The sequence below is a fragment of the Mercenaria mercenaria genome, chromosome 8, assembly GCF_021730395.1.
Source record: "Mercenaria mercenaria strain notata chromosome 8, MADL_Memer_1, whole genome shotgun sequence".
Taxonomy (NCBI): Eukaryota; Metazoa; Mollusca; class Bivalvia; order Venerida; family Veneridae; genus Mercenaria; species Mercenaria mercenaria.
Genome location: NC_069368.1, coordinates 1,098,754 through 1,107,741, shown reverse-complemented (window position 1 = coordinate 1,107,741; position 8,988 = coordinate 1,098,754).

Below are 8,988 nucleotides of genomic sequence, written 5' to 3'. Positions count from 1 at the left end.
TCACTGTATAATGTCCCCACTAAGACAGTCGCCTAGCGATCAATTGTCCAGTATAATTTTGAATATACAAACCAGATTGACAGAATCTGTATTTGTTGTGAAATATTTTCTTGGCCTATCGACCCCATTAAACAATTTTATAGTCATTGCTGCTACCCCAAAAAGCAAGGACTTAGTGGTCTATGACTTAGAATCATTCAGCTTCAACGCAACGACTTGCATAGGATGTAGGATTACTCTTATGTAAGTATATGATCTAGCTGGTTTAAGGAGGATTTGCTGTTCTGTCTATGCTTGATATTAGCCCTGTAGAATAACCTGGGGTATTCTTCTTTTTTTCAGTTACTGTGGAAAGTGGCTACTTGACTTAAAATTGCATATATTTAACTTTTAAAAATCGATACAAAGGTAGAAGATTTCCACCATAATACGCAATATCAGCTGCATAAAAACATAACATGTAGTTTTACTCTGAGCGAAAAACAAGAGAATCATTTAAATGAGATTTCTAGGTTTCTTGTCTGGAACAGTTGATAGTACTTGTATCACCATTATCACTCCTACCTATATGTCTTGTTGGACATTTCTCTTCTATAATAGAGAGCTTTTAAATTAGTTTATTGTGCACTGTTCACAAAATACATGTGATTAGAGGTACACATAATAATCAAGTATGTATAAAACACATATAAAATGTTAACCAGGCTGTAAGGTCAATATCTACATGTTTTATAAGAAAAAAATCGATATAAAGGAACATTTGTGATACAAAAGTCTTAAGTAGTGGTACTAAACAGATACAGATCTATCAGTAAACTAAAGTTAGCATTTATTTTCAATATGAATATACATATGTATCTTTTAAGATTTTAAAGGTTATAAGTTGCCAGGTGGATTTTTGACAGTTTTCAAAACAGTTGATATGAATCGACTCAAATTAGTTAGTTTTTTACATCATTCTCAGTATGATATTCTCTAATGAGATTACATTAACAGTTATTCTTCTTATAAAAGGTACAAAGTTGTTCTGTCATCACGAAAATAGGTGCATTTAAATATGTAATGGAATTCATCTCCAATATATTTCATGTTACATAGGTTACATTTTCTGTTTTGTCTTCCTATACCGAGCCATCTGCCCTTTGCTACAGGCATATAACTATTACATAATCTAAAGTTGATAAGTGCTTGGACATACACATTTGACAAGGAACAATATTATGTTCAGTTTTGTAAATTCTATAGTTATAACATTTTGCAGATTCGTTGACATTACTAGTCCAGACTTGTTGATACTGTGCCTTAAGAGAGTTCTCAACTAAATTAACTAACATATTTACGGGCCCTGCAAATCTTTGATTATGCCATATATAGCTTACACCACACTCGTTCAAAATAGTCTGAACATTTTCAAGCCAGCCATATACATGAGTGAAATTTGCTACAGAATCATTTAAAAACACTTTATACATAACAGCTGATAAATTGGTTCCATTTTCAATCAATTTATACTAAAAAGAAATATTTAATAATCAAAATACTAAGAGGGAATCGACCAAGATCCCCGTATAACATAATGTGAAGAGTACTTTTCTTGACATTCAAAATGTGCTTCAGAAAATCAGTATGAATTTTTTTAATCATGCTCAAATCCCCATAGCATCACTTGCATATAACAATATAGGTACTACCGTGTTAGCAAACAGTTTCAGTTGGAAGTCTAATGGTAAACAGATTTCTAATCTTAAAATATAATCTAAACAGTGCTTTCATTGCTTGCTCAACTATATGTTTTTTTCGCTTGTACAAATCGTCTGTTTTTGAGAATAGGACACCAAGATATTTAAAAGTATCAACAACTTTAAAATGGTGGTTTTCGAACATCAATATTTCTTACGCGTCTTGTTCTGTTACCGAAATTAAAATTTCTGTTTTATCTACATTTATATCAAGTTTCCATAGTATAATTTTTACAATGCAACTAGTAAAGAATTCTTTATCGAAATTGCAAGCGAGAAATGTAGCATTTTCCCTTGCAAACGTCTTTCGAATTAGGGCAGTTAGTTTTTCATTTATTAACTTATGTGGTAACGTCGTATACAAAGTAGAAAAAAACCCTCATAAAACTCATAAACTCATTTGTAATATTATCTAATCCACTAGCCTTACCATGTTTAAGTTTTGATATGGCGTTGTTAACTTCTAAAATAGTGATATCTATATCTAAATTATTAACAATTTCAACATTTGGGAGCTCAACATCAGGCGTAGCCTCGTCGTCATGTATGTTAGAGCTCAAATTTTGAAAAAACATAGAATAAAGTTTCCCGACTTCATCTCAGTGTTGTTATATTTTCTGGTCCTTCGGGATCATTGATTTCAACTCATTTAGATTTGAAGATTGAATACTGCTTAAGCCGGTGCTGGGGGGGGGGGGGGGGGGCGTGGGCAGTGTTGCATTTTCCATTACTGCTCATGAACAGACTCAATCAAACCGAGTCTGCAATTTTCACAGTGTGTCTTGTTTTCGGTGCCTCCGATGGATCTACTTTCCAGATTTTATTCATCTACATTTTTCTGCTATGACTTATTATTTAAACTATTTACATATTTCCAGTACGATTTTGGAGTTTTTTGGCGCATATTTCTAATTTCTTTTTTAAGGTTACGTTTGTGTTTAACCACAGCCGTTTGAATGGCCTTTTTATATTGCTTACTATATAGCATTTAACATGTTCAGTTTATTTTCTTCTGTTTTAGACGAAACGTATCTTCGTTTAAGGCTATGAAAATTATGTTGTTTAGTTTTACATTCTTGGTCAAACCGTTTTTTCTTTGGGTAGTTTTTGCTAGTCTTTATATTCCGTTTATTATATGTTCAAAAAGTGAGTTTTGCAGAATCGGAAATCCGATTACTGTTACAACTTCATTTATATTGTTTTTATCATACACTAAATCATTATTATCTAATAAACTATGCACATGAGTAAGTTTAACCCTGTCTAACTTAGTGACAAATTCATCTAGTTTATTGTCTTGCCATGGTTTATTTTTTTTATTTTGTTGCTCATTTGTTACATCTTCTTCAACAGATGAATTAAAATGGAATAATAATGGACAATGGACATCGAAATGGCAAAAAAAGTGAAACTGCGGTTTTGGAAGACATAACATAATCATTTTTTTTTACAAAATTCAATAATATTTCTACCAAATCGGTTCATAAAAGTATCCTGGGTAGTCCGCTTTACTTCTAAGTCATTAGATAGGAGGATATCTATAATTAAAATGAGTTCGTTCTTGTTTCATTTCTATATTGTTTACACGGTTGAAAAAAAACAATATCACATGTGTAATGACGTAGCTATTTTTAGTACAAAAGCGTTTATAATTGTATTGTCGAGTAATACCTACTAACCTCAAAACAACCCAAATCACTCTATTTCCAAAATTTTACTAACGATTCTATCGAAATCACATTGTCAACCCTAGAGACATTCAAAAATAGTACATGATGTTCGTTTGACATGAGTTCCCTTTGTCTCAAAATCAAACTTTTCTTAAAGTAAGATCAAGAAAATGAGTTGCTTTATTTGCAGATGTTTCACCGCTCCAAATACTTACTTTCCTGAACTGTGTGCAATATATCGATATTTAGACCAAATTAACTTATTTCTAACACAAATGCATACAAATTTTATCATCGTAACTCAGAGTGGAGGACGAATGATTTAAGGCAAATGTCTTCTATCAATTTTCACAGAGACCGAACTCAAAATACCGTAACCAGTATATCTGCGCTCTTCCTACTTACTTAAGCGATGAATTGAAAAGAAAAAGCCGGTTAGGTCGATGAACTTAAATGTAAAAGAACAATTATTATTATTTAGCATATTAACTGATCATACTATATGTACAGTGGCGGCATGTAAAATGAACGTAATATAGATACAATTGCAAGACCTGACAGCGACAAGGATCGAAGCGAAGAACAGTTACCAGAAAGTTTAACTGTAAGTAATGAAATGATACTGGTAATTGTAAAAGGTTATAAAAGTTTTCCTTTAGTGCTGTTATGTAATTACGAGCCTTTTGAATCACTATGAGTTTTAGTGCTATGTTGAATGCCATTCTTCCCACGATTCTACTCTTGTCGCTTTAACCGGCATCAAGTGCTGCGCAGTAGTTATAGATTTTGTTATATTTCTTGAGTTTTTGAAATAACTGGGTAAGAGTTTTAGTGCTATACTCTACGCTCCCTGGAATTCTACGCCTATTTGCTTTATTTCGATATTAACATCAGTGGATATCAAGTGTTGTGTGGTAGCTATAAAATGGTTTCAACCACATAGTTGGTTTTAATGATGTTATTCATATCCATATTCGGGAACGATTGTATATGAGTTTAAAGCTCTGGTAAATGGTTCCAGTTGTGTTATATATTTTCTGCTTTTTGAATCACTGAACATATGTTCTGTTCTATGTTCAAGGTGACCTGTGTTTCTAGTCCACTTTCTATTTCTATATTAACACCTGCGGTCATTATGTGATTATTTGGAAGCTATAATCTTTATCTACTCCGTGGATTGTTTTTGTGATTTTATTCATCTCCTGATTTTTGAAGCACTAAGTATGAGTTTTGTGCGTATGTTCAATGTGTCCAGAGATTCTCTTCTCACGTTCTATTTCGATAGTTATATCAGCGTACGTCAAGTGTTCTGTAATAGCTATATTTGTTTTCAAAGTAATTTGGTTCTATAGTGTTTTACGTTTCCAGCTTTTTTAATCAGGGCGTAAATGTTATGTGCTATGCTCAATGTCTCATGGGATTCTTTTATCACTTCCATTTTGAAAGTTTTCTTCAGCGGACATAAAGTGATGTTTGGTGGCTATAAACGTTTTCTTACCCGTACATTGTCACTATGGTGTTAAACATCTCTTAATTTTTAAACCACTGAGTAAGAATTTTAGTGTTGTGCTCAAGAATTCCGTGGATTTTCCTTATATTTCTCACATCATCGGACATTTGGATTTATCTTGTATGTATTTTATGCTAAACTCCGAGGGATTCTGCACACACTTATTTCAAGAGATTTACTTCTCTTTAAACAAAAACATCTATTCACAAGAAATTCTTTTGACAATATATTTGCGGAACTTTTCCAACTAATTAATTCTTCATAAGACACAATTGAAATGTCGGTGAACTTATTGACAATCTTGTTACTATGTTGATTTCCTAAGAAACAGTTAAGGAGACTTTGTTGATCTGATCACTTGTAACGATTTCTCTCAATAACGTGTGATTTTGAAATGGAATGACTTGATTAGCCGTAACAGTTCCGCTCAAAGATTGATTAGAGCACTTTCAAGTCAGTGAATTATATAGCATACCAAAGGACCAGAAATCTTATTCGCCAGTTGACGAACAACATATACCAGTAATAAGATGGTCAGATTCCTAAAGGTTTGTATGTATTCAGGTTTCTTGTGGTGTATGAAAATAAAATTATGCCAATCTTATTTCGATATCTTATTTCCTACATTGTACGATTATATCAGCAAAAACAGATGCAATATAGAATATTATTCGGATAAATTATTTTATTATTAAATCTATATTTATAGTCCTTTCCATTGTTCTAGATGTAGTCACATGATCAATGATAAAAGGTCGTATTGACTCGAAGGCGGAGCCAAAAATACGCATTGATCTCCAGCTATGACGTCATCACGGTTTGGCGTCAAAACAATGCGACGGCGTACACAATTTACCGCGAAAACTGACCAGAAAGGCTGCAGATATTTGTATTCAAATTTTTTTACTTATAAGTAGGCTGGCTTTAATAATAAAACAATTATTGCCTTTTAGGTTCGGATATGTGGATTTATCGACCTCATCAAAAGGCAATATTGTATAATGTATGATAAAAGTGTATTGACTCAAGCGGACAAAAAGCCATTGATAAGATGTATCAGTTGACGTCAAAACATGCGATTGTACACAATTAAAAATTGAAAAATAATATTGTTCAATTTTACTTGTAATGCGATTTAATATAAAACAATGTTAGTTCGTGAATACTGAATGAAAATTAAGAAGATGCCAGATGCGGCCCATTATCTAGAAAGTGTAAGTGAACTGGATCCTTGGTTAATTGTGTGGATCTGTATGCACGCCTTGTGTAATTTATCATCGTTACTAAATGATAAAACACTTTCATGGCAAAGACCAATACACAACAGTAGAGAATGTAATATATCTATTTCTGACAACAGTGTTCCTTTTTGTATACGCTAGAAATAGACGTGTAGAAAATACTTCAAGTAATTTTGAATATGTTATCAATTCTATGCAAAATAAACCGTGTATAAATAGTTTGGGAATATTTGCTTTTATCATAGCAGATCCTGTTCTATTGAAAAAGAAGGGATTTCTTTGTACTTATAACATCACCCCATTCCATTTTTGCTTTCAGAACACTTGGTAAACATAGCCTTATACTATGTATCATACGCACTAGGGAACACGCAAGTGTACACTTGTGATATTTAAAGCCATGAGTCATTACGTAAAAACAACATTAAAAAAACTACTGGAAGAACATGTGAAAGCATAGAACGCATTGAACCAAACTGATAGAATCTATGACTGGTAACAGAATCTATGACTGGTAACAGAATCTATGACTAATCTATGACTGTAACAGAATCTATGACTGCAACACCTCTCATGCCGCTAGCACCTAAATAAGCGAGAAATTCAACGGACTCAACAATCCCAAAATATCATAAATACAACAAAACGATATAAATCGCATTGTTCCATGTGCTTATATGATAGAACTGGCTCAAGAATGAATCTGCATTGTTATTAATGGTGAAGAGATCATGCTCTTCACTGAAAAAACATAATATGGGTGAGTCCCTTTCACTGTGCCTTAATATACACACATTAAACCACTTCTCACAAGTCCACAAATCTCCAATAAATCACCCACATTTCGATGATAAAAAGAGAATATTTACACATACCAAACTGCAATTGCATTAAAATCAAATAATATAATTTATAGTAGATAAATATCTACCTTGTCAATCAAATAGAAATGCAGACAATCAATGTTTGGGTTACCGGAAGTTGTTTCCTATATGTAATGTGTTTAATAACAAGCAGAACATATTACATTATATTTCCATTTAACAAAATATATGCGCTTTAGATGAGTACAATTTGGCTATCTCAGACTATTCCATAGCTATTATTTTTTGTCTTGTTACAATCTTAACCTGTCTCTGTTATTGTTAAACCTCTGCCCATCTGAACAACCTGCGAAAACAAGAGAGGTTAATATGGACAAAAAGATATTATGGTCAATATCAGACTGTATAATCTGCAAGAACATCATTAACGTCATTGATTTCATTTTACAATCCGTTAGTTTGCTGTTTTATTGTCTCGTCTGTTTTTCCGTAATTAAAGGTCACTGCCAAAACGTCTAATGGAGTGGTCATTCGGTATGCATTTGCATAGTGTATTTCATTGTCCGTTACATCCCTTTCTGTAACATCCGGTTTGTATAATGTAATTACATGCTACTGACATTACGTCTCACACGGGGGTCCTTAAGTTTTTATTTGTATTTTACAAGACCATTTACAATTTGTTAGTTCGCAACTTTATTGTCAATTTTGTTTTACGTGGTTAATAAATAGTTCTTGCCAAAACAGAGAATGTCAAGCAATGGCTGTTCAATAAGCCGTCTCTTCCACCTCCGTAGTCTCCTTTTTTCCAGTCTGTCTCGTGTAATTGTTTTGCTTTGCCAGAAAAGGTTTTGTAAAGGTTTTATTGAACAAACTATTGATAATCCAATTTCAAGTTTTGCATGTCCACCTCTGGATTGTCAATTCTGTCTTCGAATAATATGTGCCTTTATCATGTCTTACACAAAGTGCTTTCCGGTACACGTTTATAAATGCCTATGTAACATAAAAACTAATATATCATGTAATTTTCAGTAACTGGCAAAAATGACTCCACAGATAGTAAATCTGTTATCGTTTGCAAGCTTTTGATGAAATACTTTTGACTTGCGATTCAGTGAAATAATTACTCATATTTAAACATACACTTATAAACAGACAACAGAATACAACACAAGAACTATAAAATATAAAAAAAAAGGAAAAAAAAGAAAAGAAAAACGACATATTTGAGTATGGACAGTTTATCCTAACACGATACACAAAACCTTATATCTTGGGGGTTTTGAAGTAAGTGATTAACCGCTCAAACGATCATACTTATGATATTGACTTATTAACTAACTATACTTGTTATTGATGCATGTGCACGAAGATTTTCCGAACTCGTGTAAGGTGGATTTTTATATATTTATATGAAAGGTTGCCATTACTAATTCTGTTTCACTACGAACATTTTGATCTATAGACCATCATGTGATTTTACAATAACACTATAAGTCGTCCATATCATCACAGTTCTTTGTATATTTTAAAACCAATTTTGAAAGTCGTTCCAAAAATTATGAAAAATTACATTCTACGCTTGCAGTCATTCAGCTAAAACGACTACGCGGGAAACGTGTGATCCATTTCAACCTAACAATACCTTCCTGAAATCTGAATGAAGTTAAGGTTTTCAGACAAACTGATATGTTTGGTCGCATATGTCACAAAATTGTACAGGCTATTGTCCTTACGTTTATCATAGAAATAAAAGTATTTATATATATAGAAAAACATATATGTGTAGATATTATATAAACAACAAAATGCATGGCTGTAAATAAATCACGATGTTATAGTTTTGTCTATTTCTATAAAATAAGATTTAAGGTTTCAGTTCTACACAAGTAAAATGTATAAAAATATGTCCTAAAATAATGGACAATAATTAAGGGACAAGGATAGTCTGACAATAAGTTAATTTCATATGAAAGCCATCATCAATTATTGAACAAGATA